At 47.0% G+C, this 26101-nt stretch overlaps 1 protein-coding gene and 1 long non-coding RNA gene across 4 annotated transcripts in view; one reads left to right on the top strand and one right to left on the bottom strand.

The window, feature by feature from the left end:
• Window positions 1-3314: 3314 nt before the first annotated feature.
• LOC129784340 (uncharacterized) lies at window positions 3315-5268 on the bottom strand. Its single transcript, XR_008746960.1, has 2 exons — window positions 4584-5268; window positions 3315-4128 (listed from the first exon to the last, which is right to left on the bottom strand). It is a non-coding gene; the product is annotated as an uncharacterized LOC129784340 (long non-coding RNA).
• Window positions 5269-17602: 12334 nt separating this feature from the next.
• The window catches only part of GJA5 (gap junction protein alpha 5), an 18967-nt gene continuing 10468 nt past the window's right edge, over window positions 17603-26101 (top strand). Inside the window, exon 1 of one of the 3 annotated variants that reach the window (XM_005236049.4) lies at window positions 17603-17903. The gene's annotated coding sequence lies outside the window, so the exon portion shown is untranslated. Of the gene's footprint in view, window positions 17910-22549; window positions 23159-26101 lie in introns of those variants that run through there. The other 2 variants (XM_027784663.2, XM_013298072.3) reach the window with 2 other exon arrangements.

Genomic DNA, 26101 nt, shown 5'->3' with positions numbered 1-26101 from the left:
AAAAAATACAGTATTTATGGAGTGTATTCAATGGTTGGTATATTTTTCAATTGTACAAAACACTGCCAATACTTCTCCCACCTTTGTCTAGTAATTTTCTTCCTCTTTCCATCTTCCTTTTTGGTTTTGAGTCCTTCCCCTTTCTGCCTCCCTCAGCTTCAGCTTGACTGGGCTTTCATTTCTTCTTTACCCCATGACCCTGTCTTCAATACCATCTTCTTGGACGATCCACACCAGTAGCACTGGGCACTCCTGCCCCCCTGACTGACGGGCTTCACGCCCCTCACAAAACCATATCCCAGTAGTATTAGGCCTGTGTATGGGAAAGCAGATATCTCCTGATTACTGTTAGATCCTTATAACGTCGTACGGGAAAAACCTGTTTATAGCCTGGAGCCTGCAAAGACTTCTGGAATTTGAAACACTTTCTCCTTCCATTTTGAGGGCAAGCAGCTGAAGAGACCAGGAATCCTGCCTCCCCTCACAAATGTCTTGCCATTCCAAATATCGACCTTACCTTTAGATCTTGTAGCTCAGCAAATGTACTATCATATATCTCAGTGTTTACCCAGCCTATGCAACCTGATCGGCCACCTATATTGAAGGGGGTGATTAATGCCTAAGACCGGATGGGAGGTGACCTTCCACGCAGCCATGATATATTTTTGGAAGGGCAAGGCAAGGTCGGAAGGGCTTACTAAACTCTTTGATCATGTAAGCTTCTGGTTACCAAATAACCACCAGTATCCTTTCCATACACCCATTTATTCTTAGCTACATGAATCCCCATCCCCATCGCTGCAACGTTAGCATCTACTCCTAAGCTACATCTTTCCTCTCAGCTACACCATCATCCCTCAGCAGTTCTGCTAACCCATTCCCCAAGTGTTCTCTTCTTCCCAATTGAAGATAAATCATGCATCTTGCTTACTGCACCCTTCTCTCACCGTCCACAGCATCCCAATCACTCGACATGAACAACCAGGAGGCCACAGTTTGAAAATTGCTACTTCTAAGCCCTCCGCAAAAAAGTTGCAAGAGAATCTACTAAACTCATGGATTTCTCATAGCTTCTCTCATTCCCCTGTCAGGTGTTACTTTCACATCTGCTGCTGCTAACTAGCCTCATTTTTAGCAAAGCACAGCAGGAGCTAAAGAAATCTAAATCTGGTAGAGTTATAATATCAGAAATACTCCCCCACTTTCATTATCTCCATGTCCCGCTTTTTATTTTCTCTATTCCCTTTTTCTTCTCCTCCTTTCTTTTTTGCTGGCACGGTGAACTGTCACACTGGGTCCACAGCAGACGTGAGCTGCTCAGCGCTGGGTGCAGGAGCACCTCAGCTAGCAGCTCATATCCCCTCACTGCCCCACTCTGGACAAAGAGTGGGGCTGGCTGGTGCTGGGTGCCTCAGAAAGGCACCAGCAGATACCAGCACCCTTAAGGGACGTCACATAGGATGTCCATGGGAAAACACTGACCGAAGGCATGGCTTCAGGAGGGCATGGATATCTCACACCTATCTGTAGCAGGGTACCCATCTCAAACCGGGACACACTACCTTGCTGTCTTTCCTGATCTAAGTACATAATGCAGGGGGCAGGTGTCAAAAAGTGCTCCAGGGGGAAAAAAAAATAAAAAAATAAAAAAAAAAAAAGCCAGACTAGTGGTGACATGGCCCAGCAGGCCACTAGTCAGGACATTTTACTAGAGTGTTGGGGAGGGGGGAGAAAGAAGTAATGTTCAACACTCTCCATTTGACCTCAAGTGCCTTGGGCAAATGGCTCTGCCCTTCAGGCTGGAGCACATTTTAGGATGAAATTCACTTTAATCTGACAAGGAAGTTCCTTAAAATTTCAAAAAATGATAGCGAGACAGCTAGATAAAGTGTGAATATGTCAGACGTGAGGAAGCACCATTCCACTTTTTGCCACCCTGACAGCTTAGCCTAACAATACGTACACTTCATTTCATACGCTCTGCTGATCCACTGAGCAAACTTCAATGTCATAGCTGCCTCCACCCCTGCAAACAGCGGATTTCAGCATGAGGAGGCTAGGTGCTACTTCCCATCCTCCAAGAAAAGATGTTAAATCTGGTTATTTACCTTCTGGTCTTTGACACTGGCCACAACACTTACCTTCTCCACCCACCCTGCGTCGTGCCCACTGGATCTGGCATGCCCTCCCTGAAAACCTGTATGAGATCAGGTCCTGCCAGAGAGACAGACAGAGGGACAGCTTCCTTACAGACCCCGGTGGACTGAAGCAAGGACTAGATACGAAGTTCCTCAGGCTATTACCAAATGCAGACTGGGGGGACATTACTGACAGATACCACAGACTTCTAAGGTGAGGTGGCATCAGCAGTGTAGGGAACACAGATACTGGTCTCAAGAGCTAACAGCGGGTGCCAGGTGGCATACTGGTACACAAATACCTTAATAATATTCAGCTGCCTAACTCCTAGGTGGGCAGATAATCAGTGTTCATTTCAAGGGGAATTAGGTGTTTAGTGTCTTCAAGGTGGTGTGCTCCTGATCCTGCCTAGCATAAAGATTTCCTAGCAAGAAAAAAAAAAAAAAAAGTTGAAACACAGGAAAAGAACTTCTGAAGGCTTCAAAGAGGTATAAAGGTGAGCAAGCTCTGCAGAAAGAGTCAGTGAGTGGTTAAACACCACTCAGGAAAACGGCAAGTGTGAGGAGATAGCAGACAGCCATGAAATGGGGACAGAGTCCAGGTGGAGAGGCTGAAACCTGGTGGAGAAGCCACAGAAGGAATATGAAGCTGAAGGATGACAAGAGTAAAGCAGCAGCACCTGGGAGGCAGGAGGCTGGGGACTGCAAGCAGTACTGTGTAACTGAGGACAGCCGAGCTTTTCACACAGTGCAGGCAAAAAGTCAGGTTTTACAGGAAAGACTGGTGAGATTTGACAGGTCCATATGCAAGACAGAGCTTGGACACAGCAAAATGTGCAGTAATATGGATGCCACTGTCAGGGAGAACAGTGGAAGTGCTGGGGGTGATGAAGAGAGGTGGTCCTGGGAAAAGGCCCAGACTTCCCACACATAGAGTTCCAGATGTTGGTAGGGGATGATGGAAGACTGGAGAAATGGGAAGATGCTGGAACAAAGAGGTGCTAGTACAAGATGTTGGACAGAAACAAGAGAAAAAGAGCAGAGGGGAAGAACAGTTCAAAAGCGCAGGGAAGATCAAAGCTGGTGGGAAAAAAATAAAACACTTCTAAAGGTGATTGGGGCACCACTAGATATTCCTGTGATAACAACCTTTGGATTATGATATTGAAAATAAACTTCAAGGTATCCAAGCAAGTATTGGAGATGAAGAACTTGGCAAAGACCATGTGAATACAGGAATGCAGAAGGAGTTTGCTCCATTCTGCAAGTTCGCAGCATGTGGAAGCGATTACAGGGATGGTTACAAGTGCTATATAAGGGATACAGGATAGTAACATCCAATGGATAACATTGCACAGAGTACAGCTGTAGCCAAAGAACTAAAAATTATGCTGAGAGCTTCATAAGCCTATTTTCTGAATAAGGTGGAAGAGGAAAACAGCAAGTCAAATTGAAACTTTTCATTGATTTCACTGGAAGTTTCTGTTGTTAATGACAATTACTTCCTCTAAAGAAGTCCATTGTTTCACCTTTTATCATTTAAAATAGTTGGACCCATGAAGCTGAAATCAAACCTCCAGCCACAAAAAAAGTGGAGGATCTTGATCGTAAGGTCTTTGATAAAATCTTCAGAAGCTTTTCCTCCAGCAAGGAATTTTAGCGTCATGACTTTTCTCTCCAATTCAGGAAGAAGGACACTAAGTCTAGGATCCATTTGAAAAAAGAAAAAAATTAAAAGAAAGGGGGGGAAAAAGCAATCTTAAGCATCCAAATTTCTCACTCAGAAGGAAAATTCTTCTTTCCAGACAGTTCCTTGCGAGTTTTCATTGATCTCCTGTAGTGGCAAGATACTGTACAGCAGTTTGGCACCAGTTACAGGTTCCAAAAGTGACATACCTGCTCAGTTGTTGCTTATCGTTTTATAGTAAGGGGTCCTTAATTCAAAACCATAAAAAGGGCTCTCCCAAGTGTACCACTTTAAGTTGCTCACCTGTAAAAAAAATAATAAATTAAAAAGAGCTTTAAAAATTGCCGTAGGCCTACAGGTAGCAGTTACATGTTGAAAAATAATATCCTCTTTTAGCGATGATTAAGATTTGTAGAAGAACTACTTAGGTGCTTAATACCCCAAGAGAGAGAAATAAGTTATTTCTGGGAAAAAAAGAAAGACAACAACACCCCCCCCCCCCGGGCATTCCTTCCCATTATCACACTCCGTTGTTTATAGCCCTGGGTACTAACACGCTACAATCACGTCAGATGGCTTACATTTCCAACTCCGCTAGGTACTGAAAAGTAACAGCTGTCCCAACTTCTGCAAACCCCTATTCTAACACAAAATTCATGTGCTGCCACGCGAGTCGTACCGGCACACCTGGTGCTCCATAAGCCTAGGAGATTATCGTGCCCTCGCCTTGTCTCAGGTTAGGGCCATTTCTTTGTTACCTTGCTCCGGACCGCAGTCCCACGCTGGCTGCTGGCTGCAGGCGATCCAGCCTCCCATGCTCTGCAAGGTTTTCCGCAGAGCTGCTCAGGAGATTACACCAGCGATGGCATTTTATCAGCGCTGCTACGAGGTGAGGGCAGACACGATAAGGAAGCGTTAAAAGTCAACGAGGTGCCATTGACAAGGATTGAAGCTGGGCTCGCGCTTCCCCACCGACCATGTGTGCGCTGACGCTGTGCAGTCCAGTCGCCTTCTCCCAGCTGCTGCTTTGGCAGGCAGCACCTTTTGCCCTCTCTTTTTGGTGCGCAGCCTCCTGTCTAGCCAGCCAGCTCATCTCTGCTGGAAGCTGTCACCGCATCAGCCTGCGGAGCACAAATATTTTCTTATGAAACCCTGGTGGGTTCCCTAGCGAGCATTCAAAGAGATTTTTCATTGCTCAAACACACTGATCGAGAGGTAGCCTGGTTGCTTCAGTTCCTCCCCACCGTTCCCTCCCAGAAAGGAAAGATCTGCCCCCTGAAGCGCCTGCTTTCCCAGGCAAGCCTTCACATGTGCTGCCTGGAGCAGAGCAGAGCCCCCAGCAGCATGCCTGGCTTACACCCCGCAGAGATTAGCCCCCGGCACAGGCAAGCCCCAAGGCTTGGGAAACCTGCTATGACTAACAGCTCGATTAGGACCTAAGCCTTTTTGCACCAAGGTTTGAGGGGCAGTTGAAGAAGCACATAAGAAGTTTATTTCTTTTGTGCAACCACAGCAGTTCCTGAGCTGGAACCACACAAGCAGCCAGGAAGCCGTAGGCTTAACCACATCACAGGGCAACACATGCTGTTAGAGCCCAAACATCCTGGCTCCATCCTTGCCATGGTGACCATTAACTCCACATAGCAACAGCAGAAATAGCCCAAGCAGCCACAGTGATCAGAGTGTTCCAAAACAACCTGAAACTCCCGAGTCTCCTCCACAACCTACATAACAAGGATTCACACATGTACCAAGGATGCCTCCGCTGCCCACGCTACCACAGCTGAGGCTCAATGTCTCAAGCAACACTGCTCTGGAGAGCAACCAACTCACCAGTGCACCACTAACAGGCCCTGACACAGAGCAAACCTCCCCAACCACTGCAATGAGCTAAAGGACTCCATTATATTCCCATGGGACAGGTGTAGTCATCACAGCTGCCCCCTTTCCCAGCTGGTGCCAATGAACTCCTCACCAGCAGCCTCCCCACAGAAGCCCAGGTCTGAAAGAAATTCTCGGTCCACCTCCAGAGAGGCCCTGCCTGTGTGAGGGTGACATGCACTGAGCATTTAACCAGGCAAGCTGCATCTTGCCAGTCCTGTGGCACCCTGGATTTACATTCAGAGAAGTGAGAGCGGCTTCATCTTGGTGTGTGCTTGCTGGAAAACACCTTCTAAGATACCCACGCTTTCTGTTTCCTAGTCTTCATAAAGACACCGGGGCGAGAAGATTCTCTCCCAATTCCTTGAGATTCAATACCGAACCACATCCCACCCGTGCACCTTGCAGGCAGCACAGCAGAGCAGGCGCGCAGGGTTCAGTGCTGCGAGCGTGGTGGGGTCAGGCCAGCCCTCCCACGCCGTGCCATGCTTGCATTGGCAGGCACCGCTTCCCCTGCTGTGCAAAACGGATCCGAGGCTCCCAGGAGACTTAAAGACCCAGGCATATCATTCAAAGGAGATGTTTCTTTCCCAGAAGAAAGGTTCCCAGTGCAGGAGCTCCACCTAAGCCCACTTAGCTGTGGGTATCACTCTGTTTATATTTGCAGAGGGGGAAGAGGCTGTGACAGTACATGTAACGCATGTTGCTGTGGGGATATCTGAAAGCAACAGTTAGATGCCGTTTCAGCTTAATCTGAAATGATTTCTCCATTGTCTGTAATTCCTATTTCTCCCTCCACTCCTCAGGACGAAGGCTTTGTCCAAAGACAGGATGGTGCCTCTGCCAAGTACCACGCTGGGAGCCTCAGGGGTTTGTCCTGCTTTGGATTCTTCTCTTTTACATTATTTTTTAAACACACCCCTGCCCCCAACAAGGGACAAAATGCAATCCCTGAACTAAAAGGTGCCAGAGAACAGTGAGCAGGAGCGTCCCACAGAGGTGGGCAGCCATACTGGTATATGTGGGGAGGGACAGAGGGGTATCAGGGGGCCCTTTGTGCCAGCACCTCCTCAGTGGCTCTGAGCAGCCACGGCTGCTGTAACCTACAAGCGTGGGCAACACGGGGGGCTCCGTGTTCCCCCAGTGCCCTGGCTCCTGATGGGCACCCTCAGCTCCCGGTTCCTATGTGCCACCAGTCCTCAAGCAGTTTAGTCAGGGATGTAGCAAGCTCCTCACAGATGGTCATGGTCGTTCAGTGTCTGCTCTCAGCCCCAGGCAGTCTGGCAGGCTTCCCCCCAGCATTTTCACAAGCCTTACCTTGTCTGAGCTGCAGGGAGTTCAGTTTGGGGTGAAGGGTAGGTCAGCTCTTATCTCATATCTACACATGCAAATGTAACCCTTACCAGTTCCCTTTCCAGCTCCCAGAGTTCCTGCCCAGCCACACAGTGAGGACCACGCTTTCCCCCCTGTGCTGAGGCCTTTCAGCAGGAGGCAAGCAGTGCTAAAGAGCCACAAAGATCTCCTAGGGATCCCCCAGCCTTCAGTAAAATCCTGGGGGTCATCTCTGACCTTTCTCCTCTGCAGCCTTTGACACAGGGCTCATGGCTAAGGAAAAGGGCAGAACCACAGACCACCCTGGTCCAGGCTGGAGAGAGCAGCCCTGGCCAGGGTGATGCTCAGGGATGACAGGAGCTGAACGAAACCCACACACAGGATCCTGCAAGCTCTGTGAGATTCAGAGATTACAGAAAACCACCCGGCCCCTTCGTCGTTGTGGAAAACATTTCTTAGCGCAGCTGAGGTGGATTCAGGAGCCTGAGCTACAGGATCTTGCAGTTTGTTTCAGCAAATATTGCTTTCGTCAATTTTCCAAATGTCTGTTTGCACACAGACTGTCGTAGCATCCTGCCAGGGCTCCAAAAATTAATCTATGGAGAAATTTCCTGGGCACCTGTGCCTGCATCTTTGCCTTGTCTTCTGACCATTTTAAGACCAAGCACATAAATATGAGAGCCCATGTGGAAATGCAGGTGTGAAAGACTGCCTTCTCCAGACCCTTTGCAGATGTGTGTGACTCAGGGAGCCCTGCTCAGACCGCTGCTGCCTTGTCCTAACTGCAGCACACCACACTCCGCTCCGAGTCCAAACTAGCAAATCGTATCTATATCCCTCACTGCTGGAGACTGCCACAGGACAAAGACACCAAAACTGAGTGGGGGTGGGTGGGAAGGGAACACTGGAGCAGGCAGAGACAGTTGGTCCCCTGTGTTTTCTTTCTTTAAAGATAAAAATTTACCCCAGTCAAATGAAAAATCAGGAACAATGCAGGAATTTTAAAGAGGCCCAAGCTGCCACCTGACTCAGCGTCTAGGCAGGATATCGATTAGCGAGGCTATTCTTTATTCCTCTGCTATTGTTTAAGACTGGCCTCCCTCATGACAGCAACAGGCGTGGGAACACAGCAGCTTTGGTGTTAAAAAGTGCTTTTATCACTGGGCTGAGTAGAGGGGTCTCTGGGAACCAGAGATGGTGTGTCTGATAGTCAAGGAAATGCACACAGCGCGCCGTATTCCGAGACCTCTCAGGCCCTGCTGACAACTCTGAAGCACACCAATGCGATGGGGCACATCCCCAGCCTAGCATTGCTTCTCAGTTGTGTCCAGGCTCTGGTAAGCACAGAAAGAAAACATCTCTGCCTGCTAAAAAAAATCTTAGTTTTTCCCTTGGGCCCCAGCAGCTGCTGGGATGCTGCTCCTGCACACATACCCACCCTGGGTTTAAACAAGCCAGACTGGGCTCTGTAAACGGTGTGGCACACAGCACAGAGACAGGCTCACCACCTGTGTCCTTATCCCTCTGCCCCAGCAGGTTTTGCTGGCCAGGCTGGGCTCCAGCCTGCAATAGCTACCACAGTAATGGCAGTAGGCAAGAGCATCTCCTCCTCGTTCAACAGAACCAAACGACTGCAGGGTGGCACGTGTCACTGCCACTTGCACTATCCAGGTGCCTGCAGCCCATGACAAGCCAACCCAAGTCCCTACCAAATGAACTGACAGACAGTTATGCGGTTTCCGGGTAGCTCCAGGCAGGAATAAAGCAAAACCTTTGGTTTCCTGGTAATTCTTGATGCATTAAAAAGCAACACACTTCAGTATTTGAACACACCTGATTTGGCTGAGTAGTGGACAAGCAGTGACCACCAAACAGGTTTTCAATCAAAGTATTTCTGCCTCCCCTCAGGGAGGTACAGCTGGCTTCTGATTTTATATTCTCCGTAGGTTTGTTCTTCATCTGCAACAGAATTTCCCATCCAACCACCTTATATATACATGTGAGGATCTTTGTTTTCACCTACCCTTAAGATACAATAAAAAAATGAAACACATTCAGGCACTGACTGGACAAACACTTCAAAGACACCCCAAATGAAAGAGCACAGTGCACTGCAGAGTGGATCTCCAGACACGAGGCACGCTCTCGGTATACACTAGGTATTTATTCCAGCATCTAGAAACACTCTACAATACTGCTTCAGGTGTCTGTGTAAGAATACACAGTTTGGTAGTAGTGTGACTGCACCAGCTTTTTCTGCAGGCTTTCAGGCTTCAGTTTCATTCTTTTCATGCATTTTTCACCTTCTCAAAGTTTAAAATCAGTCAGGAATCAGCCGAGATTCTCCTCCTCCAGCCTGTGACAAACGGACAACCAAGTTACACTTAGACATCTTTAGTGGGTCATACCACCCCTTCCACAAAAACCATGTTAGCACACAAATACTGTTTGCAAAGATGATGGACACGTTTCCTCAGGACTGGTTATTTACACTCACTGAGCAAATACATACGCTTGCACAGGACAAGCCACACACCAGACGGGGAAGCTGAGACTCAGAGCCTGGCTCGCTCTGCCCATAAAGGCACTGCAGGCACAATAGGCTGGAGCCACCTGGCTCTGTGAAAACAAACCCTACCCCAGCACAAACCTGCATGTCAGGCCAGAAATAAACAAAGTAGCTACTGCATGAGCTCAGCAAAGATGTCGATTATGTCCTTATCCTCGTACTTGGGCAGTCAGGAGCTGAGGAATCCATCATCTTACCCATTACTCCAAAAAGCAATCCAATGAACGCAGCAGGCTGCAGTTCAAGGGACAGCTCCTCTCTCCTTGAGCTCAGCGGCATGATCACGTTTTCAATGCTCACTTTCTGACCTTGTTCCTCTTCCAAACCTAGCCTGCTGTCAGACAGCGATGGTCCATCTTCAACTCCCAAACTCACAGGACCAAGGCACAGGTTCCATTATGATCCCGCTGTCACCCGCACTGTTGGGCGGTCAGCGTGCTCCCTGGTGATTTCTCTCCAGGCCAGTGATGCTCTCCCAGGATGGTTTGGGTGCTGGCTTGGCAAACAACAGCCCCCACAAGGCAGCATGCACAAAAGCACTCTGTTTGGGGTCTGAGGGAGGGAGAGGAAAACCAAATGAGCATCTGCTGTGCCATGTCTTTGCTCTCAAGACCAGCAGAGCAGTCTCTCATCAATGTGAAGACGTTGTCTTTTTGCCCCGTATTGATCAAACCGCAGAACCTCTGCCTGCAGCAATAAGCCCTGTGTTTGGGTGATCGTGCCTCTCTTGTCTTCCTACCATTTTTTCTGTGAGGAGTTTAGTTTACTCAGGACCCTGGAGTATGCAAAGTTCAATATGCTTCCTCTGCCAGCGCAGCGGCTCATACTCCTCCCGTGAATTCCACCTGCTACCACGTTGCTTTGTCTCCTGGCCATTTTAGATTTCTTCATCACATGAACCCAGGCTACAGCCCCCACGCAACTCAGGGCATGGTGTCTCACAGAGCAGGAGAGATGGCTTTTCAGCACTGCCTCAGAAATCCCCTGGCACATGACAAGGAAGATGTCGATCTGTGAAGCATTTCAACAGTTGGTCCCTAACTGGAAGGGGAACTCAGAGGGCAAGGATAGTCCATGTGAAGCCTGGGGACAAAGTATCCTCTGCCAAGGGAGTTCTAATCACGGCACAATCTCCCAGAAGAAAGCAAATCAATCCGGAATGCAGGTACCCCATCTTTTAGGGGTCTGTCTTGTTGAGAACAGCTGGCCATGAAAATAAGTGTTGATAGGCTTTTCTAACCAGGAAAACTCAAGCAACCAAAACAAAAACACTACCCTGACAGATCTGTACCTAGAAAAGGAAATAACATGTATTTTTAAACCTAGAAGACTCTTCTTCAGTGAGCGATCTGACCCCTCAAATTAGGAATGTTACAGATGCTGTGGGGCATATGTGCCAATGTATAAGATTACTGACCAGATACATACATAGGTAGATAGATACATTTGTGCTAATTGTGAATTTGGTCATGTTCTTGTCCCTATTGAGGTCACTACTATATATTTTAAACAGCATTGGGACATATCCCTTTATTAATGCTTTTCTGTGTTAGACTGGTAAACTACTTCAGCAATTTCCTTCCTTTTACCTGTTCATGATCTGTAACAAAGCTTCCTCCTCAAACCAAGGCCACTCGTCCTCCTAAATAGCTTAATCTGAGGAATTTTTTAAAAATAAGATGAATAATTTCTCCTTTTACTACTTTTCTTGATATGCTGAAGAAATCCTGTACGCTGGTATGATTTACCTGTACAGAAGCAGCTGCACTGACCTTGACCTGCTACAGACCATCTACTCCCAGCAACTTATAATCATAGCATAATTCAGGTGGGAAGGGACATCAGGAGGTTTGAACTTCTTGTTCTTCAACTTCACCAGCTGAGACTAGCCTTCCTTTTTGACACCAAGTTTCCCCAGCAGCTCATCTTTACCGCCACTACTAGGCAGACCAGGAGTCTAGCCTGGATTGTGGCAAAGCTGCGGGTGGTATAGCTCAGAGGGCAGCCTGTCACCCAGCTGGGCAATTCGGAGGCTGCTGTATGTGATGCAAGAAGCCTCAAACAGTCCCAGAGCTCTGAGGGCTATAAGATGGCTTAAGGTTCAACAGGTGGTGGGTTTCCTCTGCTGTTTCCCCATTCTCCTTTACTGCAGCTCACAACCCAGTCGAGAATGAATTTCTCCATATTAACCACACTTACTGCGTCACCACCTGTCCCAACAATGGGAAATGCTGCAGCGCATTTCTGACCGCCACCAGCTGAGTTCAGCAACTTGGACACAGGGTTAACAGCAGAAGACTAAAGAAAGCAGAAGGCCCAGAAATTTCCACCTCTGGAGATCTCTGGCCATTACCAAGGCCAGACAATATTAATGTTGGCATCACATTAAGTTTCTTCAGCTCCATCTTCTTCTTTTTTCATAGATGAAGCATCTCACAGCTTTGTTGCAGTTGGAAACAAAATGTGAGCTCCCACCCAGCGCAGCACCAAGTAGCTTGCCTGCACAAAGCGGGCCAGATGCCACTCCACAGATCACCACTGACCTCTGCGTGGATTCCTGTAATGCTGCTCTATTTGCTCACACAGCTGCAGGCTACTATTTCAGATCACTTCAGTAGCTGAAAGATAATCTCGTGTCATTCCTATGCTGGAGTTTCCATGTGGGTCCACTTTTCAGAGTGGAAAATAATTCTTTTTAACTATATGAAGCCATTTCTCCAGGTATCTTTCTTAATGCAAGGATGATCACACAGTTCTGAGCAGAGGAGGAAAAATGGAAAGGATTGCTCATGTGGAAGGGAAGTTGTGTGACCTGGACTGGAAAGAATTTGACTGGAAGACTGGCTTGGATTTGCCTAGACCTATCAGATAGGAATGGGAGAACTTCTCTCAAAGGTTTTGGGGATGGGGCTGTAGGGTGTGCAAGACAAAGCACCTCACATGATCAGTATGGGCAGCCGCAGGAGCTCCAGGAGAAATGTTTATTGAGATTTACCCTAGACTGTGGCACTTGAGAGTTCTCCAGCTCTTAGGAATCCGATGGCATTAAAGCACCAGCAGCTACTCTCAAGGCAGCATTTCTCATGTTTTCCAAACGATTTGGGAACTGCAAATCAGCACAGATTTCTCAGCTCAGTAACTGTGATGTTGCCTCAGCACTTTTCTATCAGCATACTTCAAAGCCCTTTAGATTTTCTTCCCAAATGCAGCCATCCATCCTTCTCCAACAAATCTCAGACCTCACTGATTATTACCAATAAAATTATTGATGTTAGAAATGCTGATGCAGGAAGATGAGGCTATTTAAGAGCGTTTCACCAGATGTTAGTTGAGTGATACTGCACCGTTTCATGCAGCACATTGCAAAGCCTCTTTCTTCCCTGCTGCGTTAAATTGTTACTTTCCCAGAGAGAGAAATGTGGCTCTTCACAAAGCTGGCCTGAGAGGAAAGTGGGAAGAGAGTGTGGGAACGGCAGACAACATCAAGGCTGCCCATTTCCCTATTCTCTGCTTCTTGTGAGCAATCTTGCATGACTTTTAACCACTGTCGTTCATATCCTGATGTGCTCTTTCAGTGAGTACATCCTGTGGTGTCCCCAGTTTGGTAGCCACGCTCCTAGATAGTGAACGCATTGTCAAAATATCAGTCTTGGGTTCCTCTTGGTCTGAAAGAACTAATTTACTTTTCTCCTTCAACAGGATTAGGATGACTCCAGGAAGCCTCCACATCATACCTTGTGGGTATCACATGCAAAAACCATTAATCCTACTAATATGCATTGCTTAAGCATGTCTGTTTCTCACACACACAGAAAGGCAAACCATATCATCCCCAACCAGGAAAAAAAACGCTTGTTATTTTAATAGCTATTTTTGTCATATCTCAGTTGGGGGTGGGGGGGGTAGTTCTTAAGGAAAATACGTTTCAGTTTCCTCACTGAGAAACCAAACTCTGCATTTGAGCACAGAACTGCAAGATTCAGCTCAAAACCGATGAATGTACAGCTACTTCAACTTGTTTCAATCAAGTTTAAATATCTCTTCCTTTTCCAGCATTTCAAGGAAAACAATAAACATCAGCAAACAAACACAATCCTGTCTGACATCACTGACTGGTCAGATTGGATCACAGGCTTCTGCATGAGCTCATACAGGGGTCATGGCGCCGTGCAAGCCCACTTTGATATCATCTGTCAATCACCAAATCAGAGAGGTGAAGAAACAGCAATCCACAAATGCAACGTCTCGGTACAGGACAGCAATTTTGCATATAGTTTTCTGCTAGGTGTCCCACGATCACACTTCATCTTCACCTCCGCTAGCATTAAAAGCAAGAAGCTACAGTGTGCAAAGGACCCCGTGAGAATGCAGTGCCTGGATTTATACAGAGCAATCAGCAGTTAGGATCAGAGCAGAGTGCATCGCACTATGTATGAGCAGCAAGGGGAGAGAATTTAAATGAAACTAAATGGGAAGGCAAGTGGGGAAAGCCCTATGTTCGGCCACTGGCAGGAATTCAGCGCTCAGAGAATTTCCTAGCCTCCTCCCCACTATTTGTAGCTTTAAACATGAGCATTGCTTGTGGCCAGCTGGGGAGCCGGGGTGGCTGGCTGCATGGCCTTGGCTGGCTGCTGCGGGGAAGCCGCGGCACTCGCTTCCTCGCCTTTGTGGCTGTAGGTGACTAACGCACACACCTGTTTCCTCTGCAGGCTGTCACCTCTTCTGGGCACCGGGCACTGCTAGGAAAAGTCAAGCAGATGGCTTTTTACCAGGAAACCCAGGTGTCCAGAAATACAATTAAGGAGATTTGAATTGACCAAATCCTTCACCCTTCCAGAAAGCAAAACTGGATACAAACCTTTTCCAAGCTTTCCTCTAATAAACACTCAGGACACCAGCTGACATGTACAGGTGCCTAATGCATCCCCGTGAGCCTATTTGCTGTTACGCAGCCACACACAAGGTGCAGCATGAAGGAGCAGGGCTGCCTGCTCCCCTCGTAGTGCTCGAGTCAGCCTCACGGCACTCCTGGGGAAGGGAAGCCCTTTGCAAGGCACCTTCCCTGCACACTGAGCACCACAACCTTCCTGGGAGTTAGTCTAGCTTCTGAGCTGTTGCCAACGAAAGAAACATAATTTTATTCTATCTGCGTGTGTGTGTGTGCGCGCATCCATGCACGCTTAGCACGTGGATATTTGGTCCTCTAATATAAAATGTACCCCTCTAATCTGCTTGGGCCAGCCATGTCCTCCCTCCATTTGCTGTAATTCATGTTGTTCACAGAAGGCTTCAGAATCCAGCCAACACACATCACAAAATTGGTGGGAAGAACCATTACTCATAAATTTGTGCAATTAATTCAGTTCTTAATTTTACCCAGGAGGTCACGTCTTGAAATGCTTTCAGACCATCACAAAAGAGAACAAGCTGGCTGAGAGCAACATCCACCATCTGAGAATCCTCCCATAACTCAGGCTGCTTACTCTTCAGCTTCACCCACAACCATCCAGGCACATGTCTCCTTTTCCTCAAATCCTTTTTCTTTTTCTTCCTTTGAAGCTGACTTCCAGGGAAAGCTCTAGAGAACTTGGCCTTGAGAGCAGATTCAAGTTCTGATTATTCTTCCCCCGAGGAAAATGCATAGAGCAGGCTGAGGTCCTTCTACCCCACAGCAAAGCTAGCTTGCTGTATGATGAGACGTGTGCCTGTGATTCATTCTACATGGGCAATATTGCTCAAGCAGCCTTTTCCTAAAGCCTCAAGCCTTAGGGCTGGGAGGTCTTGCAGCAGCACAGCTATCTAATCCCACCACAGGAGAGAACATCCCAGGAAATCAGTGCTGGCACTGGCACCACATGGCAGCATGTTGCAGCCTTCTTGGGTGAGAGGTCCACCAGCATCCCTGCATCCAGCTGGCTGGTGTGCTCTGTTATCCCAGAGGTTTCTGAGCAATCATATTGGCTCCTGATTGAAAAAACTGGAGCTTCAACAATCTACATTTTCTAGTCTATGACGTTTGTACATCGAGAGACCTTCACCCACACCAGTGGCCCCAAGCCATAACTACATCAAGTTCCTCACGTGACCAAGTCTTTGCAGGATCCCCGCCTCAGGGACTCCCGCGACTCCAACAGTCCTGAGCAACCAACAAAAACCCTCTCACAGCACACAGTCGGGGTTGAAATTACTAGAACAAAGTGGGAATTAAGGGATACCAATCCAGATGACACAGATTCCAAATAAGGGCAAATAAAATATTTTTCTGTTGCCAGAACACCATCATGTGATTTGCACATGACGTCCCTTACAGCAGAGGCAACTGAGAAGCATATTGACTAGCTGGTATCTGCCTCGGAATTCCCCCAGCAAAACTGGCCTGGCTGGCAATGTAGTCTGCTTAACTTCCAGGCTATTAAATCTCGTTGAAATCAATGCAACTCAAGAATGTACTTAAAATTAAGTAAACGCCTACGGACTGTGATGAACTAGGATGCTGCACTGCTCTGTGTGCTTCTTTGGCTGATTTGTTTACCAAGCAAATATCTCAGAGGGATAGAAATTAGAGAAGCCTTCTAAAAGCTGTAAGAATACCTTAAATAAATGTGAGATTGTGGCATTTACATTAAAACTACCAAGTCTCTCAAGTTTCTTAGGCCCTTTCTGAGATCATGCACTCACTTTGACCCTTTTATAAGCATCTAACCTGGATAAATTAAAAGGAACATATAAACGGAGATCTTCTACCACTTGCCAATACAAGATGCATTATTACCCTAGGCCTCAGGGAAAACCATAGCTTTGCATTCCCGCTTTTGGTTAAGCTAATGAGGAGAAGAAGGAAGAGAATTTTTGAGGTCGGCTCTTCTTTTCATCTGAAAAGCATTGATCAGAGCTTGTGTGCATACCTCTGCGGACTCGGTGCCTCTCAGTGCCTGACTTTCTAGAGACTACTACTGCACCATTGCAAGGAGAGGTGAGTTCTTCCTATCTGCTCCCTGGAAGCGGGTTAAACAGTCAGCTAGCAGCGAGCCCTCTGAGAAAGGGATATGGCTTTGCATTAAGCAGAGTTCGTAAATGCTTCTCGGTTACTTGCTTTATTCTCTTCTTGTTTCCTTGCAAACGATACAACTCCTTAGAAAGGCTCGGGCAGCATGGACACTTTCTGCTTGTGAGTTTAAAAGTTGGCCGTCCATTCTTCTCACCAGCCACGTGCCAGCGTGTTTTCAGTGACTTAATGGCACTACTACTTTGGGGTAGCGGAATGGGGAAGCAGACTGCAGCTGCTTCTGAAGGATATAAATATATTTTACAGACGGGGGGCTGCAGCAGTCCAACAGAATCAAGGACACCTGGGCTCTATTCCTGGCTCTTCTGCAGACCTGCTGTATTGCTTTGCACCTTTCGGTAGCTCTAAACAAAGACTTTTCCTGCCAAATTTGTAATCTTAGGTGTGAGGCTTCCATGTCAAAATGTGAGCCACAGTAAGGAATTTGGGGTGATGGGGCTAGCCTACGAACACAAACCCAGGCATTAATTTGATAAAAACATCCCACGAAAGTCACTGTGATGGTGAACACCACGTGTGGCTCACAGGCCACCCTTACTCGCACCATTTACCAGTTAGCCATCTGCTGCCTTCAGATATTATTTTATGGTTTTCCTTTGTTTTCACCAAGGCCTAAACAGGAATGAAACTGTGAGCCTTGTCGCTAGCCCTTTTAAATAAATAGCTCTGCCATCGCTCTAATAAGTTTGACAAGTTGGTCCCAGGCCCTGGGCAGGAAGCTAATAAACTTCAAGTTGCTTTTCTATTGTTTTCCTAAAACAATTTGACTTCCTTTCTGATAGCCTCGAATTCCTTCAATAAAAATAGAGTAGCTGGGAGCCAGAGGAAGAGCTGAACTTGAGCCAAGTTGTGCTTACAATGCCGCCTGCGTAAGATCACATTTTTATCCTGATCCATGAAGACTCTTTAAAAGAATAGCAGGCAGACAGCTGCCAGTGCATGTCAGGAACAGCTCGGGAGCTAGTCTCCCCCAGCATCAGTCCTACAGGCTTGAGGGAATCTCCAGCCAGTGAGACAGTGTCAGACCACAGCAGGAGGCTGAGCTCCTGGGAGCTGACTGGGGTTTGCTTACCCTGTCCAGAGTGTCCTCCCTCAGAGACGGATCTCTTCTGGGAGCTGAACCCTGACAGAGAGGTGGGCTCCAGCAAGACCAAGGAGCTGTGCTGAAGCTCACCCTTCAGTCAACTTCACCTGCTCTTCCCTCTACCTGTGCAGGCTCAGCAAAAAGAGGTAAAGGTCTGTTCTTTCTGTTCTTCTCACTTTGGGAAACATATATATGTATACACACGTCTATCTTTGTAAAGCAGCAATTCATCTAGCTGGAAGTTAGGACAAGATGAATGTCTAGTGGCTAGGTAGATGAGGACCCCGTGCTTGAAAATGACTTGCTGGTCCTTTGGACAAACCCTTTATGCTCTCCATGGTTTGGTTCCTCCACCTGTAAAGCAAGGAGCGTGTTTATAGGAGCTGTAATTACATTACCATTTGCAAAGCACTTCTCTGCTCAGAGATGCCACAGAGTTGAGAACTGGAAGCAGTAGCTGTGAGAGTGCTGTGCTTTATTTCCAGTAACATAAAGCTCACAACTGAGCAGTCACTTTGGGACAGATGATCATTTCTCCTCAGTGAGATGAAAAAACCTTCCAGTTTTTCTTGCTGAAAACTTTACTGGTGAATGAGACTAACATATAGTGACGTTTCATGCCTCGCTGTTTCTTGTTTCCTCTTTCCTCACTCTGTGCTGGTTTGGTACTCTGGGCTGGAAAGGGGAAAGCATCCTTCTGTAATCGAATAATTTGGGATTTTTTACTAAATAAGGAACTGTTACTATACAACTGCTCCCCCTCATTCAGGGGCCCATCGTCACATGCTGCTCCTGTTCCCCTGGGTCCAGCCCGTCCTTGGGAACTTGCCTCCTGCTGGAGGATGCCTTCAAGCTGTCTCCAGTGGTCTAATGTATAACAGAGAACTTCCTTCTCCCTCCTTCTCTTTCAATCATGTCCGCGGTTTTTTAGATAAAATGTTTCACCAGGCAGGTAGCATCCATCAATGCTTTAGAGAAGGTACTAGAGGTGCCTGTCCAGCATGGGACAAGATGAAGAATCAGAATATGTGCAGTGCTGTGGCCAGGCATCAGAGATGAAATACATATGAAAAGTTTCTATCTCAACCGCTGCTGGGTGATGTTTTTTTCTGAAATTTCCCAATGCAATAAATCTGATATCCTCCCCAAGCACAAAGTCCTCAGTAATGGCAGGAAAGGACAAGACATTTTCCCTTCAGCCTCTGAAGTTCTCAGATCTCAGGAGAGCATCTACCCACATTCCAAACAGCCTTCCAGCAAAGCCAGATGCTCCGAGAACATGTTTTATGTGAAGAAGGTCTTTCATATGTGAGCTCTCAAATATATTTGCAGACCTTCTCCACGCATTGTGTTGGCTTGCTCTTTTTGTTTGTTTAAAGCCCTGACACAGAATGAATCTTCCATTAAATATCTATGGGATCAATGCCAAAAAACTCATCACACATACTCTATTCAGGATTTACCTGGCTTCTGTGTGAAAGGGAGCAGCTCCGATAAGGCAATAAGGCAAGTACAGGAAACAGAATGAATAAGGGACCTCTTGGCTTATCAAGTTCAATCCCTTTGAATAACAGGCAAATACAAACCAAATGGCCTTTTCTAAACTTACTAAGCTCTGTCCTAAATCTCATTAGGTTTCCGCCCTCACTTGTGCTACTAGAACGCTGTTCCAGCACCTCCTCCCCTGCTCTGTTGCTTAGAAACCTTCTGATTCCCAACCTAAATTCATTCATGGCCAATTTATATCTATTTATTCTTGTGCCACATTGTCCTTTAGCTTATGTAGCTCTCCCAAACCCCAATTTCTAAAAGTATTTATAGGCAGCAAACCTCTCATCTCTTAACCTTTGTTCTGCCAGACTAAGTAACTAAGCTCGCTTATAGTATTCACCCTGCAGGCACATCACACCGTGTTTTAATTACCTTGGGTAGCTGCACTAGCATGAAGTTCAGTGCAAAATAATGAATGCAGAAAAGCTCAAACGGGCATGGCATCGATTTTCAAATCGGCTCAAATCTCTCTCTGCAGTCACTTCTATGACTGATAGGTAAACATACCCTTAGCCGAGAGACACCTTCCGTCCCTCGGATCCCCCTGTTGCCTCTCTCTGCACCTGTTCCAGGCTGGATATCTTTCTTGAATGCGGGTGAGCAGCACTGCACACATTATTCTGGTGGAGTCTCACATCCTCTTGGATGACATTCATTTCACTGGCTGCAACTGGAAATACTGCTCTGTCCTGAAAGCTCACTAGCCTTTCACCCCCACATAGCATCACTGGTTCCTCCTCCTTTGGTGACCTTCACCCAGGACATTCCCTGTCTCAGTCCTGCCAACGAGGAACTCCCAATTGCTAAAGGAGATTCCTGCTACTCCCTGAGCAACAAGTTCCTAGTGTGTGACTTTGCACTCCCCTGCTCAACCTCACCTGGATCGCTCCAGTCACAAAGAGCCTTCAACTCTCCGAGTGCTGGAATCCACCTCTGCCCTGGTGATACCTCCCAGCTTTGTTCCATCAGCAGATTTCACTAACATTTCTACTTTCAGTGCCAAGGGTAATTAACACAAATATTAAAAAATATCAGTCCCAAGAGCAACCTTTGAGCAGCCTGACAGATAACTTCCCTTCAGCCTATTAGGGAACTGGTGTCTCGGTTTTGTCAGTCTCTTAGCTGCCTAAGGATTTCTCCAATACTCCCTGTTTTTTTCAGCTGAATCTTCTCTACTAATTTGCTTCTTCTGGGACACCGTATCATATGCCTTACTGAAGTCTAGGTAGATCAGGTCTGCTATGTTTCTTTGACCTAGGGGGTCAGGAATCTTACCCCAGGAAAGCTATTTACCTCTGATCAAAAGATGGTACATGTCGTGTTATTTTCCCCTAACCTCCTGGCTTTATTTCTCCTTTCCTTCAAAATCTGTTCCACAGCATGGTAAAGTGCTGAGATCTGCAAGCTGCACATGGCAAGCTGTCAGCTGTTCTCCTCATTCCCACTGTCTGGGGGAGCATTCTCTTCCACTTGCTCTCCTCACTCAAGTCATACAAGTTTTGCATAGCAGTCTCCTGGGGAGGGGAGGAAAAATCCTTCTTCCCAGCTTATCAGTGGGCAAAGCAGCTACTTCTCTAACTGTGAAGCTGAAGAAGCTGCCATGACCCCTGGGTTTCCTTGAAGAGAGTGCAGTACAGAAGGGACAACACGCAGAGGGGCTGGCTGAGGTATCCGTACAGCATCTCTACTCACCTTTCTGTCTTTTGCCTCCCTGTCTGCCTTCACCCATTTCCTTCCTGTGCATCAGAATTCAAATAGTTCCCAAAAACAACAAAAGAAAGGATCCCATAACAGTTACCTCACGTGCATGATGCCCGTATTGGAGAGAAACCTTCTCCCCTGCCTCGTTCATTCAACAGAACCAGGCTGGATCTGCTGGATCCAGAGATGAACTCTGTAGGAGAATAAAAGTGCCACTCAGGAACGATACCGGGGTAGGAAACACAGAGGAGGGAGCAGGGAGAATCAGACCTGACCATCCTGAGCGTACAGCAACGTGTCAGCCATGCAGGGAGGGGATTACATCTCAGACGGCTCGCTCACAGGACCTGCCTCTCCACAGCTCATGAGGAACGCTTGACAAGCCTTAGCTAGCCTATCCCAAAGCCATCTGTGAGCTAGATCTGTATTGTTAACACCTTTTTTTGGACACTTCTTTGGTGAAGTCCTTGACAATTTCACTAGCATAAAATCAACAGGACTTCACATAATAATGCTTTATGGAAATTACTCGAGAAAGGTGAAAGAACGCAGTGGTATTCTCCTTCCCATGAAATTCCATCACAGGTATGCAACTGCCAGGCAGCAGAGGGAGGGACAGCACCAGAAACATTCCCATTTTCTTGAAAGCCACAGAAGGCCTTTCAGTAAAGTTCAGAATGAAGCAGCAGATGACTACAGGTCTCCCCGTACCAGTTTACTGAGCTGCCATGGGAATTCACGGTGTTCATGTCCCACGCTAACCATGCAGCCCTCCTGAGAAGGAGCTGCCCTCAGCTTCAGAGGGAGGGTGTCCACGCAGGACATGCCTCCGGAGGCGGCCTCTGCACAGCACTGTCCCCACGTAGGCTGGCTTTGTCTTGTGACTAAAAGGGATTCAGAGGTTAACTCTGAATCTAAATTAGCAGGAGAACGGTGATTAGCTTAGAAGAGTTGCCAGCACTATGTAGTCTTTCTGTGGACTGCCTTTGCTTCACGAGCTACGCTATCTGCTCGCATAGGGACCGCTGGGCAGTTATGCTCTGGGTGGGAGATATCTAGCCCAGGATGGATTGCTGGAGGGACACCCGCCGGAGCTTGTGCACAGCAAGCCTGTTCACAGGGCAGCGGAGTCTTCTGTGCAAACCTCACCCTCCTGACACTGGTTGTCTGAGACCAGCCTTTATCAAAGCCAGGAGACGTCTCTGGCTCACCCTCCCCTCCGGGGTCTGATGGGCAGGAATCAGAGGCTCGACTTGACCCACACACGGAACACCAACCTTCAGACACTGGCTGTGCCAAAAGCGTTTCTTTAGAAAGGCCCAAATGCTCACACAGCGGCCCGTGTGTGCGCAGGGAGGTGGCGGGGCATGCGTATGTGTCAAAAAACACCTCTCCTGAAGGGCAGGTTATTCTCTTTTTATCAGGAAGGGTGCCCGTCAGACCCTCCAGGGAAGCATCTGGTGCCCTACAGGAGAAGGCCACAGCTGCCCTGGGCCCCTGGGCCAAGCCAGCAGAGCAAGCGTTATGCTATTTGCAGAGGTGGAGGACCTCTACACACGGACTCTGCTTTGCCACGTTAAGCCGAAATAAGTCAGAAAAATGTCCTTCGTTGATGTCTCGCGTGGGAGAAGCTTCCCAGGGCTGGGCTGGTGTAGCTGTGGGACACCGCTGTCTCTTTTCGTTTAAGGCAGGCTTAGACCATGGCGTGTTATCTGGGGGAGGAGGTGTGAGGGACAGCGGCAGCGGCGACTGGAAGGGACAGCGCGAAGCCGGCAGCAAGTGCATCCTGTCGGCATGGGGAGGGTGGCACAGGGAGAGCCTGAGAATGGAGAGGGAGGAATGAGGTCCATGGTCTTTAAAGGATAAACAAGAGGAAACTAGATTTGAAAAGAGCAAGATTAAGCTAGAGGGGGTGGGAGAGACGAGAAAAGTAGGTGAAGAAAGAAGAGGGGGAAAGGCAGAGAGCCAGTGGGGAAGACAGAAAGTGACACAGAAAGGGGGGTGGAGAAAGAGAGAGGAAGAGAGAGAGAGAACCATATTAAAGGAATAAACCCAAGCAACTGAGAAGAACAAGGAGTCCAACTCAACCTCAGAAAGGAAAAGTGCTAAAGCAAGGAAAGGAGGCAGAAGACAAGACACTGGAAAGCCGGTAAGTAACCACGCGGGGGAAATAACAGAACTGCAGAAGCATCGATGGCAGATGAAGCTGTTACACTCAAGGAGAAAACAGCATGAGGGGAGAGAAGGACGTGGTGAGGCAGGAAAAGAAGGACGGCCAAAAATAACCCAAGAAATTTACTTTTTCCTTTCAATTTCTCTCCAAAACAATCCCACTAGCAACAAGATGGGTTTGGGACATTTTCAAAATTAAACTCTTTTTGCCAGACAGCTACCAAAATGGGGAGGAAGCCTCCCTGCGATCAAAGGGATAGCAACAGACTTCAGTGTACGGGAAAGCAGCATAAGAGCCCCAAGTAGCCTTAGACGTTATAATGTGCAAATTGCAAGTTTCTGTCAGATCCCGTCTCAGCATGCTGTCAGGCTGCTCAGGGGAGGGTGGTGAAGGGAACTCTTACCTATGAGAGGCTCTCAGGGTATAAACACTTGATCAAGTGTCTGCGTTGAACCGCCTATATTCCAAAGCGCACAGGATGGTTTCAAAATATCGCCGTTTCTTTTCCTTGAGAATATTGGGTCCCGAGCGGTCTGTGACACGGAGCCTGGGAATGCAACTCAAATGTAGAGAAGTGCCTTGCTCGTATCTCCCAGTCACCCGTCCTGCACGCGCCACGGGGGGAATGCCTTTCTCCTCCATCCCGACACTGCCCAGGGCAGCCTCAGCAAAGAGGCACACAGACCTGAAGGGACAAATGCCCTCTCCCACTAACAGCTGCTGCTTACTTTTATTTGCCTTCCTAAGTTTTTTCCCCTTTTTGAACTTGGAATAATCATTCAATTATATTTTCCATAATTGAATACTGGTAGCGTTGTCACTGCATTTCAAAGAATAGTTTGGCTTGAAAATGCGGTACCCCTATACATCCACCTGGAAAGAAGCAATCACAATGAGTGTAAAGGTTGCCTGCTAATTGCCACCTCTGATCTGTGCTGACTCCTTTGATTTCCTGAAGGGTCATTTTACTTGCCATTTGTCATGTCTAATGAGCTTTGTGGCACTCTGATTTTAACAGCTCAGGTAAACTGAGGCAGTGCCTCTGTCCCTGAAGTACCATAAAAACAATTGGAGGATCGTGTAATTAGCATTTATTTAAGGACAAACCTTAGCTAAAAAAGTCATAGGCTGAATGAGCCTTTATCGTTGAATTCTTTCTTCATGCTAATAAACCTGTCAAACTATCTCGGTGAAGCAGTGTGTGTGAGAGTTTTTCCCTACTGCTGCCTATCTGACCCTCTCTTTAAGACTAAAGAACTTAATGCATGTAATATATGTGTGTATATGCATGTGCAGCTAGGAGCAGGTTGAACTGTTATTCAGAAGCCTCACAGTATTCAGTATTTGCACCAGAAGCAAAAAAAATCTGCATTTGCTGGTCTTTTCAAATTCTGCTCTGAGAAGAGCACAGATTTCTAACTCTTTTCCCCCTTTGCTTAGGAGTAGAACAGTAGTTTAGGAGAATTCCTGAGGCTTCAGGGTTTAAAATACTCATCAGGCTCCAGTCGCTTGGGAACTATGTTAAGTATTCCTGCTACTATAACTATTTGGGGTTGTTGGTTTTTTTCCACTCAACAGTATATATTATCGCAACATTTTAGTATTACGAGCTTTCATATGAAAAATTCAAACCTTGCCAGAAAATACAGAACTTCATACTCTACCCTCTCTTTTCTTTTTGACCTTCAGGCAGATTTCACACATTCTGCACTTTTGCCCTTGTTTTGTGACTTATCTTGCAGCATTGAAAACAGACAAGAAGGAATGAGTAATTCAGCACTGTACCATGTCATTAGGGAGCACATTTCAGAGACTGCTCCACACCTCGGGTGTTGTTGTATGAGGCACAAGGACAGAGGCTTAAAATTAGAAATAGCTCCCAGGAGGCACCAGAGAAACTTCAGTTTGGGGGCTAAGAATTTAGGGGGGGGGGTGGGGGGTGTGTGTCAATTTTACAGCTATTGATAAGCAACAGAGAGATCTCTATGAACTCGAGAATGCCAGCTCTTTCCTGCAACAAAGAAATATTTGTGCCACACAGTAAGCAATGAGCACAGAGACGCATGCTTCTAAGTCTCTCTAGTGTGTCTATAAAGAGGGGTCAGTGGTTTTTAATGTAAGAACCGAGGGGGTTACACTTACATTTCCATCCTTCCTCATTATCTTTGTCATTATGGACATGCCTTGAGAATGGCTGAGAATTTCCACACGAAACTCCTCTCCCCTAGAAGCAGAGAAGGTGACAGATGCCAGTCTGTGTCACTTTGGAAGGGAAGCAATGCGGTGAGGGTGACTGCTGCAGAGCTCCAGGGTCTTCGGCTGATTCAGATGTCTGGTGAAGGGAAGGAATAGTGGGATGGGAGGAAAACTGTTTCCAGTTTAAAATTAGATAAAGCTCTCCAAGAGGACTGAGGTTAATTCTTGCTTCTTACTCCAATTTCCTCTGTTATGATGGGGCAAGCCACTTAAGCCGTGTTTCTTCACAAATGCCCCCTCAGTGGTGTCGTCTTATGGATATCTGACTTGTAGATGTGGTCCAGCTGGTGGAAGTGATAAACTCTCCCACTCCAGCATTAACCACACAGAGCTCTGCTTTGAACATACATTATATAGTGCTAAGTACACTGAAAAAAAACCACCAGATTAGCAACATTGCCAAACAGTTTCAAAAATTAATGAACATTTTTTATCTTAATTTCTCACTGCCTTAGTTCCTCAGCTGTAAAGCCGATCTAATACCATCTCCCCACCTCCGGGTGGTAATGAAAATAAGTAAATTAATAATTGCGAAGCAATCAGATACTGTTGCGATGAAAGCCATAGGAAAACCCATGAGGAAACTAATAATTCTGTCCTTAGAACTGAACTTGAATAACGTACAGTAAATGAGGCACAGGCCACCCACTGAACAATGAGGAG

The sequence above is a fragment of the Falco peregrinus genome, chromosome 4 (assembly GCF_023634155.1).
Source record: "Falco peregrinus isolate bFalPer1 chromosome 4, bFalPer1.pri, whole genome shotgun sequence".
Lineage (NCBI taxonomy): Eukaryota > Metazoa > Chordata > Aves > Falconiformes > Falconidae > Falco > Falco peregrinus.
Note: the sequence above shows the minus strand (reverse complement) of the source record. Positions and strands in the feature narration are given on the sequence as shown.